We start from the raw sequence: 27,840 nt of genomic DNA on the forward strand, positions 1-27,840 counted from the left end.
ATGCCTGAACGTCCTGAATCCACTGAGGCGGAAGATAGGCCTGATTCAATGTTGTATCCAGTACTGCCCCTATGAACAGAAGGTGCTGAGAGGGCTCCAGGTGAGACTTGGGCACGTTTATCAAAAAGCCCGGACTGAACAACAACTGAGTTATCATTTGCAAGTGATGCAGCACGAGCTCTGGAGACTTGGCTTTTATCAAACAATCGTCCAGGTAAGGGAACACCGATATTCCCTTCCTCCGGAGACTTGTTGCAACCACTGCCATCACCTACGTGAAGACTCAAGGTGCTGAAGTAAGACCAAAAGGAAGGACCGCAAACTGGTAATGTTGCGACCCCACCACAAACCGGAGATGCTCCCTGTGGGACTTGAGAATAGGGATATGAAAGTAATCATCCTGCAAGTCGACAGACACCATCCAATCCTCTATGTTCAACGCCAGAAGCACCTGCGCTAGAGTCAGCATCTTGAATTTCTCCTGTTTGAGGAACCAATTCAAAATTCTCAGATCCAGGATAGGTCACAATTGACCATCCTTCTTGGGGATCAGAAAATATCTTGAATAACAACCCTGACCCCTTTCCTGCTCTGGAACCAACTCCACTGCGCCTTTTGATAACAGGATTTGAACCTCCTGCTGCAACAACAGGAGATGGTCTTCGGAACAAAACGAGGGACGGGGAGGGATGGGAGGGGGAAACTCCTGAAAACGAAGGGCATATCCTTTCCTCACAATATTTAGAACCCAGGAGTCTGATGTGGCTAACTCCCACTTGCGGAGAAAAAGACGTAACCTTCCCCCTACTGGAGAAGTGTGACTCAAAATGGGTAGAAAACTAGGGCTGCTTCCCTTGTTGTCCCCCAGAGGAAGAGGATGATGCAGGGTGCTGCTGGGTGGCCCCTCATGTCCGAACCCTCCCCCGCCCTCTAAAGGATCTACATGGGAGGCTGGCAGGCTGTTGGACTGTAGACTGGGGTCTCCCACAGTAAACGGCTCCATGCCCAAACCCCCTGAACCTCCGAAAGGACCTGAAAGGGATAGTAGTGGAAGCCTGCAGACCCAAAGACTTTGCTGTGGCCCCACTGTCTTTAACGCGCTCTAAGTCAGAGTCAGCTTTAGCTCCAAACAGCTTTTCTCCATCGAAAGGCAGGTCCAATAGAGTGGTCTGGACATCCGTAGAAAAGCCAGAAGACATCAACCACGCATGCCTCCTGGTAGCGACCGAGATACCCATCACCCTGGCCACTGAGTCTGTAAAACACAGACCAGACTGGATAATTTGCTTGGCCGCAGCTTGAGCGTTTGACAGGAGCTCACCAAACTGCCCTTGTATATCCTGCGGCAAGTCTGGAACTATAGCTTTAGCCATGTCCATCAGGGCGTGGACATATCTCCCTAACACACAAGTAGCATTTACCGCTTTCAGGGCCATACACTGCAGGAAGAAAAAGTCTTCTTGGCCAACTGCTCCAACCTCTTGGACTCTCTGTCCAAAGGAATAACAGGGAAGTAGCCTGGTGCAGAACGTGCCGAACATGAGGCCTGGACTACTAAACTCTCCGGAGGCTGATGCTTTGACAAAAATCTCTGATCTCCCGGAGCCACTCTATACAGTCTTGCCACAGATCTGTTCACAGCTGGCGATGACAAAGGCTTCCTCCAAATCTTCAATATAGGCTCCGTAAGAGCATCATTAAATATAAGTAAGGGTTTGCTGAAGCCGAAGAAGAATGCAGGACCTCGGTCAAAATGTTCGTTTTAACCTCAGCAGCCGGTAATGGAAGATTCAAGAAATTGGCCGCTTTCCTGACCACAGAATAAAAGAGCCCGCTTCCTCTGTAAACTCCCCTGGAGATGAAAGATCCCACTCCAGGGAAGTGTCTAGCCCACTGGCTGAGTCTAGGCCCTGATATTCCCCTAAGGGCTCAGCAATCTCTCCTTCTTCTAGTAGCTGTCTTTGATACTCTTGTTCTTCTAAGAGCCTCTGTGCTCTTCTGGGCGACCTCAACCTGGCCTCCAATCTCGGCGTCGACAGAGTTTGCCGACGTCGATGACACCGGCTTGAGGACCAATAGACGCAGACCCGGGGAAGAAGGAGACACTACGATCCAAACCAGATCCATCCAGCGCCGGAGCTGATCCCATTTGCGCCGTGGACACCTGAGGCTCTCATCAGCGTCGACTGAGTATGAGGTGACATCACCAGCGCCGTAGGTCTGTAAGGCGATGTCATCGGCGCCATCAGCCTATGAGGCGAAGTTATCGGCACCGAACCATCACCCTCAGCAGGATAAAAGGGCCGACTTATAAGGGGTCGGGGAGCCCAATGTGAATGCCAAGGGACCCGTGGGACCAGCCGGTGCACCAGCTGGGGCCATAGCATTGAACATATTAAACATGGCATTCAGAAATGTCGCCAGATCCGCTCCCGGAGCAGGGAAGGCAGGATACTGCTGATCTTCCTGCAGCACTTGCGCCAGCAGGGCATCAGAATCCTGCACCACAGGCGAAAAGTGTGGACTCTCTTGGGGTGCAACCACCTCGAAGACTGATGGTGCTGCAGAAGCCAGAGGGCTTTGAGGCTGTGGAGTTACCGTAGGACTAACCTACGTCGCCATCTAGATGAAGACCTGGATCTTGATCGACTTGGAGCCGAACGACACAGAGTCGTGTCCGCACCGCTTCTTATGCTTCTTCGAAGAAGTGTGTGAAGATGACCTGCGATGACTTCTGTGCCCTTTCTTTGCCTTAGCCAGAAAGAGTTTGGCTTCTCTCTCTTTCAGGGCCTTCGGATTCATGCTGTCAGGACACACACTCCTCCACGTCATGCTCCGAACTTTGGCACCAAAGGCAGTCATCGTGAGGGTCTGTAACCGACATGCGACCCCCACCAAGGTTTAAACCCCGACTTCCTAGGAGGAGACCTTGTAACCAGAGAAAAAAGGGACACCTTCAAAACAGTAACAAGAGCTAGGAGAAAATCGTTAGCATCGAAGGCACATAAAAAAAAGGAACTGACGTCAGCACGACGGTGAAGACCTCTTATTGCCACGGTGACGTCAGAGAGTCGCGTGCGGAGCAATGCAATTATGACGTCCTCGCCGACGTGGAGAGCTGGGAAGAAGATTTTCCGTTGAATGCTGGTGCATTGGGAGAATTCATAAGGTGAGGAACCCACAGGTCGCTGTATCCATCAGAAATATTAGATATAGATGGACATTCCCCTTTGGCTTAGCTTTTGAACAACAAGTCATATCATTTCACTGACTTCGAAGAAGCAGCAGTCTCGCTGGGTTTCAGGTGAGCGGTGCAAAAGAACTGACCAAGGCACCAAGAGGATCACAACAACAGGGGGATCCTTCTACCTCCACAGATCAGTGGAAGCAACCGAGGAGGAGGAAAAAGACTCCCAAGAAATAAAGCATTCCTCCTGGCCCGAGACTGCGATCAGAACAAGCTATGGGCTAAGCGAGAAGCCCGACCATGGATCACACAATATCTCCTAATGAGACTTGGGGGTGGGGGGGGGGGGGGGAGGTATCCCCAATGAAAGGGGTCTAAGAAAACACGACTGGAGACATGCATGAACACAAGATGAATAGTTAAAGTGCCACGGGCAAGGAATAGTGGAGGACCTCACAGTTGACGCTGTTATGGCTTCTATAAGCAGTCTCGGTGGGGGACGAGAGTGAATGGATACTCACTCTCCTCCATGAAGACCGCAGGAAGGTTGAGAACCAGGATCATTATGTTTACATGTTTATCTTTGTTCTAATGTTCTTTTATGTTCTTTATTATTGTTTGTTGTCCTTACTTGGCGCAGGCAGGCTTACTGGGAAGGGCACGATGTTTCCAGGGGCCGGTTCAGGTGAGGTGGTACCAGTCAAATCGGCAGGATGCTAGAACTCCTATCATGGAATGTCAGGGGGCTGAATTCACCTAATAAGCGGTCGCGGTTGGGAAAGTTCTTTGATAATCATTATGATATGTACCAAACAGGCACACAAAACACACCCTCAGTGGCACAGGGGCGGCCGGGTGCAGTGTGCAAAGTTGGTGTCGGGTTTGCTATTGAAAGCAATGGAGGGACCCGGGGGTTACTCTGGCGATGCAGGCAGGGCAAGGGGGGCTTCTCAGGCCAGCCACCAACTGGGCTAGAAGAGGGCCGCCTACTGGTCCCTCCTGCACTTTAGGTTGGTTCCATTCGGTCCTGGGGGCTGTGGGTGGAGTGCTTGGTCCAGGCGTCGGGTTCTTTGTTACCAGGCAGTCGCGGTCAAGGTCCTCTCTGAAGGTGTTGCTGTGTGGTGCAGGGGGGTCGACTCAGGTTACTCCCAGAGTGGCAGTCCCCTGGGAGTCCTCTCTGCGGTGTTAGTTCTCTGGAGCTCAAGCCGGGGTGGGGGGTGCAGAGTGAGAAGTCTCTCCAGCAGGAAGGGAGGGTTCTTTGAAAGTTGTTTCTTTGTTGCAAAGATGTTGTTGAACAGTACCACTGTTCTCAGGAGTTTCTTGGTCCTTCGGGTTCAGGGCAGTCTGAGGTCGCTGGTCCCTGTTGGATGCGTCGCTGTGCAGGTTCTTTGAGTCTGGAGACAGGCCGGTAGGACTGGGGCCAAGTCAGTTGTCGTCTCCGTCATCTCTGCAGGGCTTTCATGTCAGCAGTCCTTTGTGTAGGTTGCAGGAATCTGATTTCCTGGGTTCTGGGTCGCCCCTAAATACTAAATTTAGGGGTGTGTTTAGGCCGGGAGGGCAGTAGCCAATGGCTACTGTCCTGGAGGGTGGCTACACATCTTTGTGCCTCCTCCCTGAGGGGAGGGGGGGCACATCCCTAATCCTATTGGGGGAACCCTCCAAACTAAAGATGGAGGATTTCTAAAAGCAGGGGTCACCTCAGCTCAGGACACCTTAGGGGCTGTCCAGACTGGTGGGTGACTCCTCGTTTTTCTCATTATCCTTTCCTGCCTTGCCACCAAAAGTGGGGGGCAGTGGCCAGAGGGGCGGGCATCGCCACTAGCTGGGATGCCCTGGGGTGTTGTAACAAAAGGCTGGAGTCTTAGAGGCTCACCACCAGGTGTTACAGTTCCTGCAGGGGGATGTGAGAAGCACCTCCACCCAGTACAGGCTTTGTTCCTGGCCACAGAGTGCCAAAGGCACTCTCCCCATGTGGCCAGAAACTCATCTGGGTGTGGCAGGCTGGCAAAAACTGGTCAGCCTAGCACTAGGAGTCGGGCTGGTATTCAGGGGGCATCTTTAAGATGCCCTCTGGGTGCATTTTACAATAATTCCCACACTGGCATCAGTGTGCATTTATTGTGCTGAGAGGTTTGATATCACACTTCCCAGATTTCAGTGTAGCCATTATGGAACTGTTGAGTTTGTGTTTGACAGACTCCCAGACCATATACTCTTATGGCTACCCTGCACTTACAATATCTAAGGTTTTGCTTAGACACTGTAGGGGCACAGTGCTCATGCACATATGCCCTCACCTGTGGTATAGTGCACCCTGCCTAAAGGCTGTACGGCCTGCTAGAGGGGTGACTTACCTATGCCGCAGGCAGTGTGAGGTGGGCATGGCACTCTGAGGGGAGTGCCATGTCGACTTAGTCATCTTCTCCCCACCAGCACACACAAGCTGTGAGGCAGTCTGCATGTGCTGAGTGAGGGGTCCCTAGGGTGGCAAAAGACATGCTGCAGCCCTTAGAGACCTTCCCTGGCATCAGGGCCCTTGGTACCATTTACAGGGGACTTATCTGTTTTCCAGAGCTGTGCCAATTGTGGGAACAAAGGCACAGTTTAGGGAAAGAACACTGGTACTGGGGCCTGGTTAGCAGGGTCCCAGCACACTTTCAATCAAAACTGGCATCAACAAAAGGCAAAAAGTCAGGGGGTAACCATGCCAAGGAAGGCATTTCCTTACAATGTTATTTCCCAGACGTTTTAGCCCACGACCCAACTATCCGGGGATGATTTACGGAGGGCTATTTGAGATTTTTTCCAGAATAATATTGCAGCGGACACTCACCCCCCCTATATATATCTCTCTCTCTCTCTCTCTCTCCCTCTCTCCCTCTCCCTCTCCCTTTGGGATGCATTCAAGGCAGTCATTAGGGGGAAATGCATTTCATTAGCAACTTTGCTACACCATGTAAAAGCCAACGAAAGACAGATTCTAGAAAACGAACTGAAGGTAGTGGAACAAGCCCATAAACACTCCCCCACTTGGCTGTCACAGAAAAAGGTGGCCTCCATTAAAGGAAAATTGCAATCCCTATACATGAATAGAGCAGAAATTGTATTACTAAGACTTAAGAAAACTCATTATGAAAAGGGGAATAAAATAGGCATTCTTTTGGCAAGGCAATTATGCACGAAACAAGCTAAGGACTATATAGCTCAAACACATGATGAGTCAGGGGAACATTAGTCAGAAGAGGGGAAAGCTCGAGCCTTTAGAGAATTTTATACCCAACTGTACAGGTCGGACAGGCCGGACACCCTCACTCAAGGCATATCTACAACAAACAAACCTTCCGCAGGTATCCCGGGATACCAATGACTTCCTGACAGCTCCTTTCACAACAGATGACGTGCAGACAGCCATCGACTCTCTACCCCTACACAAAGTGCCAGGTCCAGGAGGGTTTAATGACCATTTCCACAAAACCTTCAGTGCAGAGCTAACAGCACCTCACTGACTTGTTCAAGCACATTAGAACGGAGCATACACTGTCCCCCACCATGCATCACACTTATGCCCAAGGTGCGGAAGGAACCTCAGTTCTGTGCCTCCTACAGATCTATTGCCCTACTAAAATTATACTCTAAACTCCTGGCCAGGAGGCTTGAGGGGGTGCTGCAGGACTTGATTTATCCTGACCAATCTGGTTCCATCAAGGGCCGCCAAACGCACGATAACCTGAGATGAGTCATTCATCGGATGGAAAAAGTGACAAAGATACAGGTACCGGCATTGCTACTGGCGCTAGATGCCTAGAAGGCTTTTGATCGATTGGAGTGGTCCTTCTTAGTGGCTACTCTGCTGTAGTTTAGGTTTGGGGATCAGTTTATAGCAATGGTGATAAGCAATTACTCCTGTCCCCGATCACGAATACTGGTAAACGGAGTTGCTTCCGAATTCTTTTTACCCGACACTGGGAACGAGGCAGGGCTGCCCTCTCTCCCCACTGCTCTTTGTACTTAGTGTGGAAACCCTGGTGGAGAGGATGATGGCACAGCCGGGTTTCCAGGGAATCCGGTTTGGTCCCGACCAGCATAAAATTTCATTATTTGAGGATGACATTTTGCTCTTTGTTACTGAGCCCCGAACGACCCTACCGACAATCCAGGAGGAGCTCGCTCTTTATGAGCAGATAGGGTGCTTAAGGTTAGGGATAAAGGGAAGCCATATATCCTCAATTTGACAATGCCCACATCTGAGATGGGGGAAGATAGTGCCCAAAACTCCATTTGTTTGGGCCAAAAAGGAGATTATGTACTTAGGCGTCAAACTCACCCCTAGGGTCACTGACCTGTTTAAAGCCAACTTCCCACTCCTCCTCAAAACCCCGAGAGCAGACTTTGAGATGGTCGTCTCTGGCTTACTTGGCTGGGACGTATCAATACCATTAAGATGACAGTACTCCCAATTTTTATTTATTTATTTCCAAAGCCTGCCCATTGACATCCCCAAAGACTTTTTTTTATAGAGGCCCATACAATGAGCACCCGGTTCATATGGCAAGGTGACAAGGCCAGACTTTCTAATAAATTGCTTACGTGCTCCAGAGAAAGGAGAGGTTTGGCACTACCAGCTCTCCTATACTATATTGTATACTATACAGCAGTCCACCTCATCGCTGAGTGGTCACTCTGTGAATCGGACAAATTGTGGTTACACATGGACAGGGCAGTGACGGGACTGACAATTTGGGACATATCGGGGAAAACCACATTGGAGCGACCAAAGAATGCTTACCTCAGTACCCCTACCGCTACCACCCTTAAAGTGTGGGACACAGTGACAAGAGCCTACGAGGTGACAACTTTTCCTTCACTGCATACCCCCATTCATTGTAACATGGCCTTCCACCCGGGAATCACACCAGGACCATTTGATAGAGGGAGGGAGGGAGGGTGTCTGCGGATCGCGGCTCTGTATCATAGGGAAAATATACACGTTTGAAAACTGCCGCAGAGACTTTCAGCTGCCCCAATCCGAACACTTCCATTACACTCAATTGAAACATTGGGTCACACAGCCTCACATGCGACTCACGGCCACCAGGGATCTTATTCCGACTGAGAAGTTTGTCCAACAAGGAGGGGTAGCGAAAGGTAGCATCTCCACATTGTATAAACTACTGATCTCGGCACAATGCACGTTTACCCCTCGACATATTACATTTTGGGAGGAGGTGCTGGGCTCCACAATAGAGGAGGGTCACTGGAACCAATTATTTCACGATATATCAAAATATAATAGTTCAATGGAGCCTAGAGAAGCACACTATAAGCTACTCTACAATTGGTACTTCTACCCAGAAAAGCTTAAAAAAATATACCCCAGGTATCCGATAGGTGTGGCGGGGTTGTGGTATGCTGGGTGATTTCTGACATATTTGGTGCGATTGCCCTGCTATTCGCCCCTATTGGGAGGGAATATTGACACAATGAAAAGATCCTAGGTTACCCCATTCCGACATCTCCAGCACACATCTTGCTAGGCATACGTGCCCTGGACTTGCAACACCAAACTCTAGGGGACTGCTCTATTACGTGGTTAGCACTGGGCGCTGCAAAGACGGCATTAGAGTCATACTGGAAAAAATCATGTGATATATAATGTCAGTTTCTCGACAAGTTGTCATTGTAAATCATGCTCAGGGGCTGATAGGGGACGGACGAAACACACAGTGAGATATGTCATCCCATCTGTACTTTTGAAATGCATATTATATTGTATCACAAAACGCCAATAAAGATAGTTTAACAAAAAAGTAAGAGTGCTATATTCAAATGTTTTAATTAAATTCCTTGACACAGTTTGGGGGGGGGAGGGTCATTCACCTACTGCATAATATGACATTTTAGGGATGGTCAACCAACAGCATATTAGCTTGAGATACCTTTGAAATGTTTAATTATACCAAATTAATTTGGAGCCTTGCATTCTAAGATTCCTGAAACTTGATGCTTTAAGCATGCTCACCACAGCTTTCTGCATCCTTCATGTGACCATATTAAGGTGGTAGCATTGTTTGGAGGCCATGACAAATGACTCACTTTAATTGTAAATTTTATAGTATTTATATAGCGCTTGCTACCCCTAACGAGGCGTTGAAGCGCCTTTCAACGAGTAGCACGCTACTCTGGAACACAAAAGGAATTAGAGGTGGATTAGTATAGGGAAATAGGAGTTTAGTTTTAGTACTTTTATGAGTTCATTTGAGCAGAGGTTATGTGAGTTTATTAGTTGGATTGACTAGAGTAAGGGAGGAGGGAGGAATCCAGAAGTGATAACTGGGAGTTTGTAGTAATAGGATGAGGCCTGTGATCAGTAAAGGAGAGATGGAGGAGGGAAGAGTCTGTGGAAAGGGTTAGGGAGATCATAGTAGCAGGAGGGGTTTTGGATGAGTCAGGGTGAGAGAAATGAGGAAGAATTTATTAGGGTTGTTTGGGAGATGATGGTAGTAAAGTGAGGTTTGGGTGAGCTAGATGTAGAAGAGGAGGGAAGATCTTAGGCAGGGTTATTTTGGAGATGAAAGTAGCAGAATGGATTTGTGATGCATCATAGTTGGGATGGAGGATAGATTGATAGAGACATGACATAAGGTGATGGGTAGACAGTAAAGCTTACAAAAGAGTAAATATATATATATATATATATATATATATATATATATATATATATATGGAAAATGTAACTTACCCAGTGAACGTCTGATCATGGCATGTAGTGCTGCAGATTCACATGCTATGCACAGCTCTTCCGACATCCATACAAGTTGTTTATCTTCTAAGAAGTCTTTTGCAGTCACTGGATCGAGTGACTCCTCCTCACGGTTACAGTGCGCATGGGCATCAACTCCATTGTTAGATTGTTTTCCCGCAAAGGGTGAATGAAGGAGTGACAGAGTATAAGAATATAAAGAGATGTCCATGCAAATGTAAACTTATCTACATATGTACAAATGTTAAACTTGAATGACTGCAGGCTTCCGGAGAGGAGGGAGGGGGCATGTGAATCTGCATCACTACAATGCCACGAACAGATGTACACTGGGTAAGTGACATTTTCCATTCAACGGCATGTGTAGCTGCAGATACACATGCTATGCAGAGACTACAAAGCAGTTAGTCCTCCCAAAAATAGCAGTAGTTAGCCTGTAGGAGTTGAAGTTGTTTGAAATAGTGTTCTTAAGGCAGCTTGACTTACAGTTACTTGCCGTGAAAGAACATCAACACAGTAGTGTTTTGTATATGTATGAGGAGTTGACCATGTGGCTGCTTTACATATATCGGCCATTGGTATGTTTCCTAAAAATGCCATTGACGCACCTTTCTTTCTTGTAGAATGTGCTTAAGGAGTGATTCAAAGTTGTCTTTTTGGTTTGATATAGCATGTTTGTATGCACCGAACAATCATTCTTGCTAATTCTTGTTTTGATATAGGATTGCCTTTATGTGGTTGCTGAAAAGCAACAAAAAGTTGTTTTGTTTTTCTAAAATCTTTAGTTCTGTCTATATAGTATATAAGAGCTCTTTTGAAATCTAGAGTATGAAGAGCTCTTTCTGCCACAGAGTCTGGCTTTGGAAAGAAGACTGGCAATTCCACTGTTTGGTTGATGTGAAAAGGAGATACTAAATTTCGTAGAAATTTTGGATTTGTTGTAAGTACAACTTTATGTTTGTGTACTTGGAAAAAAGGTTCTTCAAGAGTGAACACTTGTATTTCACTAACTCTTCTTAAAGAAGTAATAGCTACAAGGAAGACAACCTTCCATGTTAAAAACCGAATTTGACAAGAGTGCGTGGGCTCAAAAGGTGGGCCCATGAGTCTGGTAAGTACGATATTTAAATTCTAAGAAGGAACAGGTGGTGTTCTGGGTGGAATAATGCATTTTAATCCTTCCATGAAGGCTTTAATAACAGGAACTCTGACTAGAGAAGTGTGTTGAATAGTTTGTAAGTAAGCAGATATTGCAGTAAGGTAGATTTTGATGGATGAGAAAGCTAAATTTGATTTCTGCAAATTATGTAAATAGCATACAATATCCTGTATAGATGCTCAAAGTGTTTTTAGATTGCCAGTAGTAGACAAATCGTTTCCACTTGTTTGCGTAACATTGTCTAGTAGTAGGTTTACGTGCTTGTTTAATTACTCCTATACATTCTGATGGAAGCATTAGGTAATTCAATTCTATGACTTCAGGAGCCAAATTGCTAGATTGAGAGCATTGGGGTCTGGGGGCCTGATCTGACTTTTGTTCTTTGTTAACAAATCTTGTCTGTTTGGGAGTTTGTAATGAGGTACTACAAACAGATCTAGGAGTGTTGTGTACCAATGCTGATGTGCCCATGTTGGGGCTATGGGGATCATGGGGAGTGATGTTAGACGTAGTTTGGTGACTACAAAGGGAAGGAGTGGGAGAGGGGGAAAACCGTAAGCAAATATCCCTGACCAATTCTTCCATAGAACATTGCCCTTGGATAGGGGATGTGGGTGCCTGGATGTTAAGTTTTGACATTTTGCGTTTTCACTTGTTGCAACTAGGTCTATTTCTGGTATTCCTTTTTTGAAAGTACTTTTGAAGTACTTGGGAGTGAATTTCCTATTCCTGAGTTTGATGGCGATTCCTGCTTAGGAGATCTGCCAGCTGATTGTCTATCCCTGGAATGTATTGTGCTAATAGATGAATGTGATTGTGAATTGCCCATTTCCATATTGTTTGGGCTAGTAGGGACAGTTGAGATTAATGTGTCCCGCCCTGTTTGTTGAGGTAATACATGGTTGTCATGTCTGTTTTTATTAGAACAGTCTTCTGTTTGAGAAGAAATACAGCTAATAGTTCTAGGTGGTTTATGTGACGCTGTTTCTCTTTGGCATCTATTCCCCTTGAATGGTATGATTGTTGAGATGAGCTCCCCAACCTATCATTGATGGGTCTGTTATTATGGTCTGAGGCACAGGGTCTTGAAATTACCATCCCTTCATTAGATTGCTGAGATTCCACCTTTGAAGGGACATATGTGTTTGGCGGTCCATCAACTCTAGATCTTGAAGCTGACTGTGTGCCTGAGACCACTGTTGTAAGGGCCTCATGTTTAGTCTTGCAAGTGGAACTATGGCTTTGCAAGATGCCATCATCCCTAGACCTTTCATGATAAATCTTACAGTATATTGTTGATTTGGCTCTATGTGTGGGATGAGATTTTGGAAAGCTTGTCTCCTTTGTGTATTTGGATATGGTAGGGCTTTTTGAGTATTTAGAATAGCACCTAGGTAAGGTTGTACTTGTGCTGGTTGAAGATGTGATTTTTGGTGACATAGTGAATCCTAGTGTATACAGGGTTTCTATCACATATTGAGTATGTTGTTGGCATTGTGTAAAATTGCTTGATTTTATCAGCCAATCGTCTAGATATGGAAAGACGTGAATGTGTTGTCTTATTAAGTAGGCTGCTACTACTGCTAGACATTTTGTGAACACTCTTGGAGCGGTTGTTATGCCGAATGGTAAAACTTTGAACTGGTAATGTTTTCCTGCTATGACGAAAGTGAGGTATTTTCTGTGAGCTGGATGGATGGGTATATGGAAATACGCATCTTTGAGGTTTAAAGCAGTCATGTAATCTTGTTTTTGTAGTAGTGGAATGACATTCTACAGAGTTACCATGTGAAAATGTTCTGACAGGTGTATAGATTGAGTGGCCTGAGGTCCAAGATGGGACTGAGGGTGCCGTCTTTTTGGGAATGAGGAAGTATAGTGAGTATACTCCTGTTCCTTGTTGAGAATGTGGAACCAATTCTATTGCTTGTTTTAGTAAGAGATTGTACCTCTTTTTGCAACAGAACGCTGTGTTCTGGGGACAATTTGTGATAACATGGTGGAATGTTCGGAGGGGTGGAGATTAATTCTAGGCAATAGCCACTGCGAATAATTAATAATAACCAATTGTCTGTGGTGATATTTTGCCAATATGAGTAGTAATTGCTGTAGTCTTTCCCCCACAGGAGATGTGTGGAGTGGAGGGGTGGGAAGGAAGTCACTGCTTAGATGGTGTAGTGGCTTGTTTTGAGGTTTGGAACTTGCCTCTCTCTGTTCCTGAAATATTTTCCTCTGTAGGACCCTCTAAATCCCCCTCTTTGATATTGTGTTTGTTGTCCCTCCTTTGTCTGGGAGGTGGACGCGTCAGAGGATTGTGGCTTAAATCCTCCTCTAAACTGTGGTGTGCGAAAGGAGCCTCTATATGGTGTGGTATATAATACCCTTGTTGCCTTTGTAGTATCTGAGTCTTTTCTCAGTTTTTCTATAGTGGTGTCTCCTTCAGGGCCAAATAAATGTTTCTTATCAAAAGACATATTAAAGTACTGCCTGTTGAATTTCTGGTTTAAAACCAAAGGAGCGTAGCCATGCATGCCTTCTAATTGTAATGGCAATATTGACACTCATTGCAGCTGTATCAGCAGCATCAAGAGCAGACCTTATTAGGTTATTAATTATAGCCTGTCCCTCTTCTACAACCTGTTGTGCCGTTTTTTTGATACTCTTTTGGGAGGTGCTGAATGAATTTTTGCATCTCATTCCAATGGGCTCTATCGTATCTGGCCAGAAGTGCTTGAGAATTGGCAATTCGTCATTGGTAAGCCGCTTGCGATGCTACTCTTTTGCCAGCAGCATCAAACTTTCTACTTTCTTTATCAGGAGGAGTGTCTCCTTAGGACTGGCTGTTTGCTCTTTTCCTAGCCGCGCTGAATACTACTGAGTCCGGAGGAACCTGATATGTGATGTAGTCTGGTTCTGTAGGGGCAGGTTTATATTTTTTAATCAATTCTAGGGGTAATGACTCTAGCTTTGACAGGCTTACTAAAAACTTGGTCAGCATATTTGACCATTCCAGGCAACATTGGGAGACACTTATCTAGAGTGAGTGGAAGACAGAGTGTTGAATAAAAAATCTTCCTCCAGCGGTTCAGAGTGCATAAGCACCCCATGGTAAGCAGCTGACCTAGAGTGTAGGCAGTAGTGTCCTCTGGCGGGGAAGGTTTGGAGGAGTATAGGTCCGGATCATTATCAGGAATGGGATCAGGATCATAGAGATACCAATGGTCCACTGTATCTCCATGCGAGTATAATGTGTGTTGGAGAAGGCAATGGTGGTGGACTATTGTGAGGTGAAAAAGAAAGCTGTGGAGAGTGAGGAGGAGAAGTAGGGAGAGGTGCTGGTTTCTCCTTTTGTTTCTGGACCTTTGCTGGTGGTTGAGCAGAGTCTAACTCCTCTTAAAAGGCCAGCTTTCGTTTAGTCTTTAAAGGAGGTGCAGTGAGAATTCAACCAGTCTCTTTGTATATGGATTCTTGATGGTCTTTCATCCATAACCTCCAATATTGGCTCTTCTTCATAAGCTTTGTGAGATTCTTGGATCGGCTTCGAGATTTGCTTAAGTTTACTCGACAGTTCCTATTCATCTGTATATAAGGATTTTTTCAGCTCCGAAGTTTGAATCTTTTCCGGTCCCGAAAATGAAGTCGGCTGTTTTGGCTCTAAAGCAGGACATCGAATCTTCGACTCCAAAGAGTGAAGACCCTTACTTAAGTCAGAGATGGATGTTTTTACCGACTTGCTAGACTCTGAAGTGGACGGAGGAGTGGCCTTTTTTGGCGCCGAGCCCAAATGCCGGTCGCAGACACACTTTTTTCGAGCCAAACCATGGCCTTCCGGCAGTGGTGTACCCAAGGCCTTCGGTTGTTTTTTTATATATGGGCTTAGGGGCAGACTAACTCACATGCAGGCCAGCAGTGATGGGTCTATCGTCTTTCTACTGTTGCTTGGAGTCGATGTCTCAGATGGATACTGCTGTCTGCGCCTGCTCTTCTTCCATGACGTCAAGATGTTCAGTGCTTTGACGCCATTTCTAGTCTTCGGGCCCTGCAATCTCTCAAGGTCTTCTTCAATCGTAACGATCGACGGGCTTTGTAATCTTCCTCTCGATGGTACGGAGCAAGGCACAAATTACAAACCAGATGTTGGTCTGTATATGGGTACTTCGCGTGGCACCAAGGACAGAATCGAAACAGAGTGCGATCCATCAGGATTTCCATGCGGTAGGCCCGAACAGGCCAGAGTCGAGCGCACGCGCCCGAAGGGCAAAATGAAGATTCGGACGATACTACTGGTTCAATGCTAGATGGGAAACGCAATCGACACAATACAGACGATTAAATAGGTTTTCTAAGGTTTTCCAATTTGAACAAAACAACTTGTAACACTCCAAGCCCAACACTAGATGTCGGAAGAGCTATGCATAGCATGTGTAGCTGCAGCTACACATGCCATCGAACATAAAGTGTGTGTATATATATATATATATATATATATACACACACACACACACACACACACACACATTACCCAACTGCAGATTACTGCTGGGGTGTTTGGGCCCATACTTCGTGTTAACAGCAAACTATTAAGTCCCAGAATAGAATGTGATGCCTGGACTGACTTAAAGAGTGAGAGAGAGTGTGTGAGAGTGAGAGAGAGTGTGTGAGAGTGAGAGAGAGTGTGTGAGAGTGAGAGGAGTGAGAGAGTGAGAGAATATATATATATATATATATATATATATATATATATATATATATAAATATATAATGTTACTTACCCAGTGTACATCTGTTCGTGGCATTAGTCGCTGCAGATTCACATGCTGTGCACATCCTGCCATCTGGTGTTGGGCTCGGAGAGTTACAAGTTGTTTTTCTTCGAAGAAGTCTGAGTCACGAGACCGAGGGACTCCTCCCATTTCGGCTCCATTGCGCATGGGCGTCGACTCCATCTTAGATTGTTTTCCCCCATAGAGGGTGAGGTAGGAGTTGTGTATGCTAGTAATAGTGCCCATGCAATGGAGTAATGTACATAATGTAGTTTAAAGTAATATATTTATAAATTTACAAATGTTCAAGATCAACTTCTAAACGGCTACAGGCTCCCGGGGAGGCCGGTGGGCGCATGTGAATCTGCAGCAACTAATGCCACGAACAGATGTACACTGGGTAAGTGACATTTTCCGTTCGATGGCATGTGTAGCTGCAGATACACATGCTGTGCATAGACTAGTAAGCAGTTATCTCCCCAAAAGCGGTGGTTCAGCCTGTAGGAGTTGAAGTTGTTTGAAACAATGTTCGTAGTACTGCTTCGCCTACTGTGGCTTGTTGTGCTGTTAGCACATCTACACAGTAGTGTTTGGTAAATGTATGAGGCGTAGACCATGTAGACCATGTAGCTGCCTTACATATTTCGGTCATTGGAATATTTCCTAGAAAGGCCATGGTAGCACCTTTCTTTCTAGTTGAGTGTGCCTTTGGTGTAATAGGCAGATAAATAATTGTTTTGTTTTTCGAATTAGTTTTGTTCTGTCAATGTAGTACATTAACGCTCTTTTGATGTCTAATGTATGTCTAATGTCTAATGTATGTAGTGCTCTTTCAGCTACACTGGCTGTGGGAAGAACACTGGTAATTCTACTGTTTGATTTAAGTGGAACGGTGATATGACTTTTGGTAAAAATTTAGGATTTGTCCGTAGAACTACTTTATGCTTGTGTATTTGAATAAATGGTTCTTGTATGGTAAAGGCTTGAATCTCACTTACTCTTCTTAAAGATGTGATGGCAATTAAAAATGCAACTTTCCATGTTAAGTATTGCATTTCACAAGAGTGCATGGGCTCAAAAGGTGGACCCATGAGTCGTGTTAAGACAATGTTGAGGTTCCATGAAGGAACTGGTGGTGTTCTTGGTGGTATAATTCTCTTTAGACCTTCCATAAATGCTTTTATGACTGGTATCCTAAATAGAGAAGTTGAGTGCGTAATTTGCAGGTAAGCTGAAATTGCTGTAAGATGTCTCTTAATGGAAGAAAAAGCTAGCTTTGACTTTTGCAAATGTAGTAAGTATCCTACGATGTCTTTGGCAGATGCGTGTAAGGGTTGAATTTGATTATTATGGCATTAATAAACAAATCTTTTCCACTTATTTGCATAGCAATGTCTAGTGGTAGGTTTCCTAGCTTGTTTTATGACCTCCATACATTCATGTGTAAGGTCTAAGTGTCCGAACTCTAGGACTTCAGGAGCCAGATTGCTAGATTCAGCGATGCTGGATTTGGGTGTCTGATCTGTTGTTTGTGTTGCGTTAACAGATCTGGTATGTTTGGTAGTTTGACATGGGGCACTACTGAAAGGTCTAGTAGTGTTGTGTACCAAGGTTGTCTTGCCCATGTTGGTGCTATTAGTATGAGTTTGAGTTTGTTTTGACTCAACTTGTTTACTAGATATGGAAGGAGTGGGAGAGGGGGAAAAGCGTAAGCAAATATCCCTGACCAACTCATCCATAACGCATTGCCCTGAGACTGATCTTGTGGGTACCTGGATGCGAAGTTTTTGCATTTTGCGTTTTCCTTTGTTGCAAATAGATCTATTTGTGGTGTTCCCCTACTCTGGAAGTAAGTATTTAGTATTTGGGGGTGAATCTCCCATTCGTGGATCTGTTGGTGATCCCGAGAGAGATTGTCTGCTAACTGATTCTGAATTCCTGGAATAAATTGTGCTATTAGGCGAATGTGGTTGTGAATCGCCCAATGCCATATTCTTTGTGCCAGGAGACACAACTGTGTTGAGTGTGTCCCTCCCTGTTTGTTTAGGTAATACATCGTTGTCATGTTGTCTGTCTTGACAAGAATGTGTTTGTGGCTTATTATGGGTTGAAATGCTTTCAGCGCTAGAAATACTGCCAATAGTTCTAAGTGATTTATGTGAAACTGTTTTTGGTGAGTGTCCCATTGTCCTTGGATGCTGTATTGATTGAGGTGTGCTCCCCACCCTATCATGGAGGCATCTGTCGTTATTACATATCGTGGCACTGGGTCTTGGAAAGGCCGCCCTTTGTTTAAATTTATACTGTTCCACCATTGAAGCGAGGTGTATGTTTGGCGGTCTACCAACACCAGATCTAGAAGTTGACCCTGTGCCTGTGACCACTGTGATGCTAGGCACTGTTGTAAGGGCCGCATGTGCAACCTTGCGTTTGGGACAATGGCTATGCATGAGGACATCATGCCTAGGAGTTTCATCACCATTTTGACTTGTATTTTTTGTTTTGGATACATGGCCTGTATTACATTGTGAAATGCCTGAACCCTTTGTGGACTTGGAGTGGCAATCCCTTTTGCTGTGTTGATTGTCGCCCCTAAGTATTGCTGTGTTTGACACGGTATAAGGTGTGACTTTGTGTAGTTGATTGAGAAACCTAGTTTGTGGAGGGTTTCTATGACATACTTTGTGTGTTGTGAACATTTTTCTAGCGTGTTGGTTTTGATTAACCAATCGTCTAGGTACGGGAACACATGTATTTGCTGCCTTCTGATATGTGCAGCTACGACTGCCAGGCACTTTGTAAAAACTCTTGGCGCAGTTGTAATTCCGAATGGCAACACCTTGAATTGGTAATGTATCCCCTGGAATACAAACCTTAAGTACTTTCTGTGTGAAGGATGTATCGGTATATGGAAATATGCATCCTGTAGGTCTAGTGTTGTCATGTAGTCTTGTTGTTTGAGTAGTGGAATTACGTCTTGTAATGTCACCATGTGAAAGTGATCTGATTTGATGTAGGTATTTAATGTTCGGAGATCTAATATAGGTCTCAGTTTTTTGTCTTTTTTGGGTATAAGAAAGTACAGAGAGTAAACTCCTGTTCCTTTCTGGTGTTTTGGTACTAATTCTATTGCTTCATTTAGTAGCAATGCCTGAACCTCTAGTCCTAGAAGATCTATATGTTGTTTTGACATATTGTGTGTTTTCGGTGGGACGTTTGGAGGGAATTTGAGAAATTCTATGCAATAACCATGCTGGATAATTGCTAGGACCCAAGTGTCTGTTGTTATTTCCTCCCAATGTTTGTAAAATTTGGTTAGTCTCCCCCCCCCCCACAGATGTTATGTGTTGGGGATGTGTGACTTGGAAGTCACTGTTTGTTTTGAGGAGTTTTGGGACTTTGGAACTTTCCTCTATTCTTTTGGAATTGTCCCCCTCTATATTGTCCCCGAAAACTTCCCCGCTGATAATGGCTCTGGTAAGTGGGTCTTGTTTGTGAGGTTGTGGGTTCTGTGCTTTGTCCTCGAAACCCCCCTCTAAACTGTGTTTTTTGAAATGTGCCTCTGCCCTGTGGGGAGTAGAGTGCGCCCATGGCTTTGGCCGTGTCAGTGTCTTTTTAAAGTTTTTCGATCGCAGTGTCCACCTCCGGCCCAAACAACTGCTGTCCGTTGAATGGCATATTCAGCACAGCTTGCTGTATTTCTGGTTTAAATCCTGATGTACCCAGCCATGCATGTCTCCTTATTGTTACTGCTGTGGTGACAGTTCTAGCAGCTGTGTCTGCAGCATCCATTGCTGACCGTATCTGATTGTTGGAGATACTCTGTCCTTCTTCTACTACTTGCGGCGCTCTCTTTTGGAACTCCTTGGGCAAATGTTCTATAAAGTGTTGCATTTCGTCCCAATGGGCCCTATCGTATCTGGCTAACAAAGCCTGTGAATTGGCAATACGCCACTGGTTTGCTGCCTGTGCTGCCACCCTTTTGCCTGCTGCGTCGAATTTTCTACTTTCTTTATCTGGAGGTGGTGCATCTCCTGAAGTATGTGAGTTCGCTCTTTTGCGCGCAGCCCCTACTACAACTGAGTCCGGTGTTAGCTGTTGTGTGATGTCTGTTGGTGGCGGTTTATATTTTTTCTCCACTCTTGGAGTAATAGCCCTTCCTTTTACAGGCTCTTCAAACACTTGTTTGGAGTGTTTTAGCATTCCAGGTAGCATAGGAAGACTGATACTGGCTGTGTGTGGACGACAGGGTGTTAAAAAGAAAGTCGTCTTCAATGGGCTCAGCATGCAGACTGACATTATGAAATGCCGCTGCTCTCGACACCACCTGTGCGTAGGCTGTACTATCCTCTGGTGGCGATGGTCTAGCTGGATAACATTCAGGACTATTATCTGACACTGGTGCGTCATAAAGGTCCCATGCGTCAGGGTCATCTTGACTCATTCCTGTATGAGTTGGGGATTGCATCATTGGTGGAGTGGCTACCGGTGATGGTTGCGGAGAGCACTGTGGAGATGGTGGCGGGGTTACTTGTTTAGCCACCTTTGCCTGTGGCTGCTTGTCTTTGTCCTGAAAGGCAAGTTTGCGTTTCATTTTAATTGGAGGGAGAGTACTGATCTTCCCTGTTTCTTTTTGGATATGGAGCCTTCTTTGTGTATAGTCTGGCTCTATTGTTTCCAATTCCTGTCCAAATCTATGTGTTTTCATTTGTGTGGACAGTCCTTGTTCCTCAGTGTAGGAACTAGTTTTCGGTTCCGAGGCCGGATGTTTCGGTATCGAAACCTTATCGGCTGCTTTTTTCGGTTCCGACAAAACCTTCTTTACTTTCGGCGTCGTGGTCGTGGTCTCTCGGTGCCGACCCATTTCGGTGCCGCTATCTCGGTGCCGAACCTGCTCGGAGCCACTATCTCGAGCCCGAGATTGCTGTGTGGCGGTATCTCGACCAGAGTCGGATGACTTTGCCCCCAGCGTGCCCTTTTTCGGTGCCGATGATCGGTCACCTATTTTTCGGGTTAAGCCATGGCCTGTTGGCGGTGGCGTCCCCTGGGCTTTAGTGTTTTTTTCGTGAGTTTTGTGTTTCGACGTCTTACTCACGGTTTACGGCGTTTCTTCGGGATCGATCTCATCGGAGTCCGATTCATGGATGGAGAATGTTTCTTCCTCCTCCTCGAAACGCTCTTGTCCTGTCGGCGCCGACGCCATTTGCAGTCTCCTTGCTCTTCGGTCTCTTAGTGTCTTCCTGGACCGAAACGCTCGACAGGCTTCACAAGTATCTTCCTTGTGTTCCGGCGACAAACACAAGTTACAGACCAGATGCTGATCTGTATATGGATACTTGTTACGGCATTTTGGGCAGAAGCGGAATGGGGTCCGTTCCATCAGCCTTGAAGAGACACGTGGCCGGGCCGACCAGGCCCAGACGGGGGATCGAAAAAAAACCAAAGGGCCACCGGAGCTCTTCAAAAGTCGGTGTCGATCTTTTGTAACTAACCCAATACCGAACGCAAACAATACCGACGATTTTTCCGAGATTCTAACTAACTTTCCGACCCGAAACACGGAGCGAAAGGGAACACGTCCGAACCTGATGGCGGAAAAAAAACAATCTAAGATGGAGTCGACGCCCATGCGCAATGGAGCCGAAATGGGAGGAGTCCCTCGGTCTCGTGACTCGAAAAGACTTCTTCGAAGAAAAACAACTTGTAACACTCCAAGCCCAACACCAGATGGCGGGATGTGCACAGCATGTGTATCTGCAGCTACACATGCCATCGAACATATATATATACACACACACACAAGCTAGGATTTGCTGAGGTAATCATGCGTAACAATGGGGCACCTTGTAGCTAAGTGGAAAGTCTTGAGTCATGTTTTCAACACAACCCAATGTACATGGTGACAGCACACTTTTTTCAGTTACTTGTCACAACCCCTTGCATTAAATGTTTAAAACCTGGGGGTGTTTGGCAAGTGGACTGCTCACAATACTTACTTATTAGAAAAGGGGGCTAATCTATCAAAGTATTTTACCCATTCTGTCTCTATGGGCAAATGTGATAGTACTGAGTGGTCAAGATTTTGTATGACCTAGGGGGCCTGGTCTGACAAGATGGCTGCATGAATGTGCGATTCCTGTGCTCCAACAGGCCCCACTACCATCCGAAGACATCCTGGGTCCGAACAAGCGCAAATGGACTAAAAAACCTAAGTTCAACACCACAGGTGTCCTATGGCAAGGAACAAAAGCACAAAACCTAGCTGGATCCACCAAACCCTACCTGCAAGCGCTTTGCCATGGCTGACCCAATGGAAAAATATGAAAAATTGAAGTATCAACTACCACTGTATTGTTAGCTGTGACTGTGGTTTTCTTTGGCTATCAAAAAAGCAAAAGTGCAGTCTCTCCTTTGTTTGACGTGATTTACCCATGACAAGCCGCATTTCATTTTTCTCTAAATAGGGTGAGATATAAAATGTTCGAGCAGCAAACATGCTGTATGCATTTTTTATCGTTTTGAATTTCTAGTGGGCTTTTAATGTATTGTTTTATTTCAACAAGAGGTTAAAAAAAATACAACTACAATGTTGCCGCTACACAGACAGTCTGTTTACAGTTAGAAATGCAGCACTTGAGTGTTTAAGGATTCAGCACAAGCACAAAACTATTAAATAAGATCGCATGATGGAAGACATTACAATACTTACACAGTTACATGGTATTCCATTACAATGCTTAAACATTGACATAGTGTATCATGCAGACAAAAATGTTCTACCATATGGTGGTAAAATGTTGTCACCCTTAGACTTTACATATACAGCAGATATACTTACGATGGGTTATGTTTTAATTAACTCACTTAACTTTTGATTAGGCACTTTCTTGAAAATAAGAAGAATCCTTAAAAATAACATGCCAAAAAAGGGAACACTGCCAGCCACATTTACGAAACAGGTTCACTTGTAGAGCTCTTCTATCATAAACTGCGAAGAAACAAAGTACAACAAAAAAGGTGTTAGATAATCACATAAGTATTAGCCATATATTTACTTACTAAAGTTTATCATTTTTTATTTGAAAATCTGGTAAACAAAAACTTGAGTAAACTCAAGTATTATTATTGTTCTGCATTAAAACAGGTCACTTCAGGAATAGAGCAGCTGTCACCAAAACACTAGAGTCTTTTTCGGTTTTCAGGCAGCATGCTACAATGATGGTCAATGATCTAAATCAGTACTTCATTTTGTACCAGTGGTTGCAGGTGGGGCTTACCGGCACTTATTTTACCTCATCAGTCTTTGACTTAGAGCAAGTGAGAGACGCACAAAAGTGGGAAAGGTGGCGAAAGAGATAAACAGTGAAAGGAAGAACATGGGGCTAAAAAAAAAAAAAAGAACAAAAACATGAAAGAGTGAGATAAAGGGACAGGGAGTGTCTGGTGGCGGAGGAAAGGAACTTGGAGTGGAATCAAGACCACAGCCTCGGTATTTGCCACCCTTGGCATTCAATACCATTGGCCACAGGTTTCTGAGGAAAACTTTGGGCCCTAACCCTTAATCTTTTACAAATCAAGTAAAGGATATAATAATTAAGACTCTCAGTTTTCCGTTTTTTCTTATTTCTGCAGATAAAAACTAACCGAAGTTAATGTGTTTGCTCTAAAACAGAGAAAAGTGTTCTTCTTTTGGGAGACTCACCGGGTTATCACTCTTAAATTCCAGGCAGACAGCTCAGCAACGTGACAGCATATGGAGTTAAAAATCGAGATAAAAGTGCCTTAAGTAACTACATCTCAAATTATGTTTGCATTACAATGCTAACATTTTCATGTGGATGTACAGTTTTATTACATCGGTCCGCTTTAAGTGCTAAAAACCAGACAGACAGCAAAGTATGGGTGCACAATTATCAGTTGACACCTGCGCTGCTAAGCCTTTTACCCCTCCTGTGCTGACTGTTTTTTGGCTATTTCGTAGGTTCATGCTTAGGCCTCCATAACTTTTTGTCCACATAAACAATCATCAGCAAATTTGCGTCCTTTATTATCAACAGCCTGGGGATTCTAAAGGTACCCAGGGTTTGTGGATTCCCCTGGAGGGGACTGAGAAATAAGCCAAAATACAGCTGAAGTTTGGTTTTTTGGGGAAAATTGGGAAAAAGTGCTGTAGAAGTAAACATCTGTTTTTTTCTCCGGCAAATGGCATCTACGAAGGGTTTGGGGTGTCACAATATCACCATCTAGCCAGCTTTCAGAAACAGGCAGACTTGAATCAGAAATCCAATTTTTTCAACACAGTTTTGGCATTTTACTAGGACGTAGCCAATTTTTCCAAGTTTTTGTGCTTTCAACCTCCTACTAGTTAGTGGTAGAAATGGGTGTGAAACCAATGGTGGATCCCCAAATGCCATACATTTCTGGACAGTAAACAAAGTTCTGAATCCAACAATGGGTCATTTGTATAAATCCTTCAAGATTTTCCTATAGAAAGTAACAGTTGAAATAAAAAATATATCTATATTGAAATTGAGTTGGTAAAAAAACAGCTGTTTGTGCCTAAGTTTCATCTCTAACTTCTCACTATGGCATATTTTCAAAAACAATAGGCTGTTGCGCCCGCTGGGCCCTTCTGGTTGCAGGGATATATAGGGGTTGTAGGTTCACCAAGAACCCTATGTTCCCAGAGCCAATAACTGAGCTGCACCTTACAATGGTTTTTCCTTGTGTACCAGTCACACAGCAATTAATTTGCTGAAATAGCAAGAGTGAAAAATCTGTATAATTGAAACCAATGTATTTCCGAAATGGGCACAAGATATGTAGTTTAGAAGCCGTGATTATTTGCACATCTCTGAATCTGGGGGTACCCATACTAGCATTTCTCAAAATGACTTCTTTCTTACACACTGTCTTATATTTGCAAAGTGTAAATGCAGACAAAGACAATTGGTAATAAACACTTGTTTTGCTATTCTGTGTTCCCCCAAGTCTCCTGATAAAAATGGTACCTCGCTTGTGTGGGTAGGCTTGGGCCCACAACAGGAAAATCCCCAAAACGCAAAGTAGACATCACATTTGCCACTGAAAAATGAATGTTTTTTTGCAAAGTACCTAGCTGTGGATTTTGGGCTCTAGCGTAGCCAGCACCTAAGGAAACCTAGCACATCTGTACATTTATTTAAACTGGGCACCTACGGGAATCCAGGATGGGGTGACTTGTGGGGCTCCCACCAGGCTCTGTCACCCAAAATCTTTTGCAAACTTCTAAATGTGTGTAAAAACTATCCGGGGGTGCGGAAGGGAATGCGCCTGAAGAAGAAGAAGCCTGGATAACAAGACTCTCAGGCGTGGGGTGTTGGGAGAGGAATTTAGGGTCGTTCAGAGCGGGCCGATGGCGGTGTGCGATAGTCCTATTCACAGGAGCCCCTGTGTTGGGTTTGGACCATGTATCCAAAAGGACATCGGTGAAGGCTTCATTCAAAGGCAAAAGCGGTTCTGAAGTAGAAGCCCCAGGCTGTAGCACCTCCATCAGGAGATTAGATATGACCTCAACAGTGGGAAGCTAGAGACCAAGGACTTCAGCTGCCCTACTGACCACCATACCATAAGTTGCTCCCTCCGCCGTAGCCACGGTAGGAGGAAACAGCATGCCAGCGTCAGGAGAAGTATCCAGACCACTGGCTTCGCCCAATTCCTGAGCCCAGTCCATAGCAGGGTCATCCTGATATTCATAAGGGTCCTGGGACCCCTCCAATTCCTCCCCATATTAGTACCCATAAGAAAAAGGGTCAGAATCCGACCTGGGGCGAATAAGCCCCATTGACGCCGAAGTCAGCTGACGCCGCTCCGAGTTGTCAGGGTTAAGAATCGGGTCGATGTCGATAGTGGGCACCACTGGCGTTGGGAGCGTCAATATTCTACCCAGTGCCGTGAAAGGTCAAGGGTGAAACCGGCGCCGGTGCAGATCCGCGCACGCATCTGGAGGTGACCTCTGTGGCCGGAGCCTAAGCCACCGGTGCAGAACCCGAAGGCCCCTCAGCCGAAACCCTTGGGCCCGAAGGCACTGTATTGGGGTCGGACCGCCCAAATATGAGGCACTTGGCCTCAAAACTCTTTCAGCTGGGCGGGAGTCGCTCCGGCTTCGGGAAACTCGGGGAGGCACAGAGCCGACCCAGACGCAGGCTCCGAGGACGGAGGCCTAGGGTGTGGATGCTCTACCCGCGTCCCATCAGCCGAGCGACGGGGCGAAGTCGGAGAGCAATGGGACTTCTTCGACTTCTTCTTACCTTGACACAAAGGATTTAGAAGAAGACGAGTGGTGATGACTCCGCAACCGATCAAGACCTTCCGCTCGAACGAGACCGGGACCTACGTGGAGTTGAGTGCCGGGCCGCCATTAGCTTTAGGGACCGTTCCCTCAAAGCCTTCGGGTGCATGGCCCGGCACTCGGAGCACGACTTTGGGTCGTGGTTGCGCTCGAGACACCACAGAAAAACCCGATGAGGATCAGTCACCAACATCGTCCAATGACAGTCCTCGCATGGCTTGAACCCGGTCTTCGGGGATATCCTCGATGCACCAAAGTTGCACAGAAAAAGTTTGAATTCAGCCAAAAAATAGCCAGGGTAGCTTTTCTCCGGATCAGCACGTGGCGCGGAAAGAACAGAACTGACGTCACTGCACGAGGGCTCCATCTATATACTACTCCCGACATCATCACAGCGACCACGGCACCTACGGAGTCGACCGACACCACCTACCGGACACGCAAGGGTATTGCTCGAAGAAAAATCTCCAGATCCAGTCTGACACCTGGGGGAAACTTCTAAAGTAAGGAATCTGCAACTTGAAGTATCTATCAGATACAATACACAACCTTTTTAAAGTTGGCCTCAGAGTGCAAATCCGTTATGACAGGTTTCTCAGAAAGTAAGCAACACAAAAACACTTTTTTCTTCAATTAATCTGTGAGAATAACAGATGTAACAAAATACAGGTGCACTGGCTTTATTACAGTATAGCGATCCACTGTGAAAGACAAATTTGCTTTAACAAATGATTTTCACAATAATTAAGTCAGGCCTATTGCCCTTGTTGTACATAACCATCTATAATGAACAGACCAGACCTACAGCACTTAAGAATATGCCTCCCAGTGAACCAATCACACCTACATACTTTATCAATGTCTTGTCACCATAATAAATTCAGGCTTCTTTTAGTGCAAGTCTTCAATCACAGGGTTTGTCAGAGAAGGTAAACAACATCAGATCCCTTGCCAAACTTGATGATCTGTAAGACTGCAAGTAACAAAATGTCTGTCCACAGTCATTACCATAGTGTAATAACAAACCTGCATTGAAGATCTTCTGTCTTTAACGTATACTTGTCATGATAAATAAGTTGGGTATAATGTCTATGTTGTAGTTTTTCATAATAATAAAAAAAAAGAAAATGGTCTTTGACATCTGACTTAATGTTTCACAAAGAATTAATAATGCTCATAGCTTTTACCAGTTTTGCTGTTCTGAGTCCTAGATTTCCCAATAAGCAACCATTTGACACACAATTAACAAAAAATTCCAAATAAGTACAAAATGACAGCTGGCAAAAAATACCATTCCTCCTTAAAACAATGATTATCACAGTAAAGATATTCTGTCACCATGGTCTGCCACTGCCATTGGTGGAAAGTCACACAAAATAGGTTGTGCACTACAGTAATGCCTATCAATCTCCACAGCCTTTACCCTATGTAATATAAATCCAACCTTTAATTCCTACTGGCTTTGGCACATGATTTTCTCAGGAAACAGGTGGGACTACTGCCTTTTTCATAACATTTCATAATAAATAGACTACAACTATGACAACTGACATAACGTTTCCCAATGAACCAATCAGGCCTATAGCCTTTTTCGTTGTATTGTTAAAATAATAAACACAGGCCTTGAGTATTTATCTTAAG

General features: G+C 45.1%; 1 protein-coding gene across 6 annotated transcripts in view; it reads right to left on the bottom strand.

The window, feature by feature from the left end:
• Positions 1 to 27,840, bottom strand: part of CHD9 (chromodomain helicase DNA binding protein 9) — a 1,629,153-nt gene that overhangs the window by 1,500,605 nt on the left and 100,708 nt on the right. For all 6 annotated transcript variants that reach the window (XM_069216350.1, XM_069216347.1, XM_069216351.1 and 3 more), the window contains exon 3: positions 22,708 to 22,857. The gene's annotated coding sequence lies outside the window, so the exon portion shown is untranslated. The remainder of the gene's footprint in view (positions 1 to 22,707; positions 22,858 to 27,840) is intronic.

Source organism: Pleurodeles waltl, chromosome 12, assembly GCF_031143425.1.
Source record: "Pleurodeles waltl isolate 20211129_DDA chromosome 12, aPleWal1.hap1.20221129, whole genome shotgun sequence".
In the NCBI taxonomy this organism is placed as follows: domain Eukaryota; kingdom Metazoa; phylum Chordata; class Amphibia; order Caudata; family Salamandridae; genus Pleurodeles; species Pleurodeles waltl.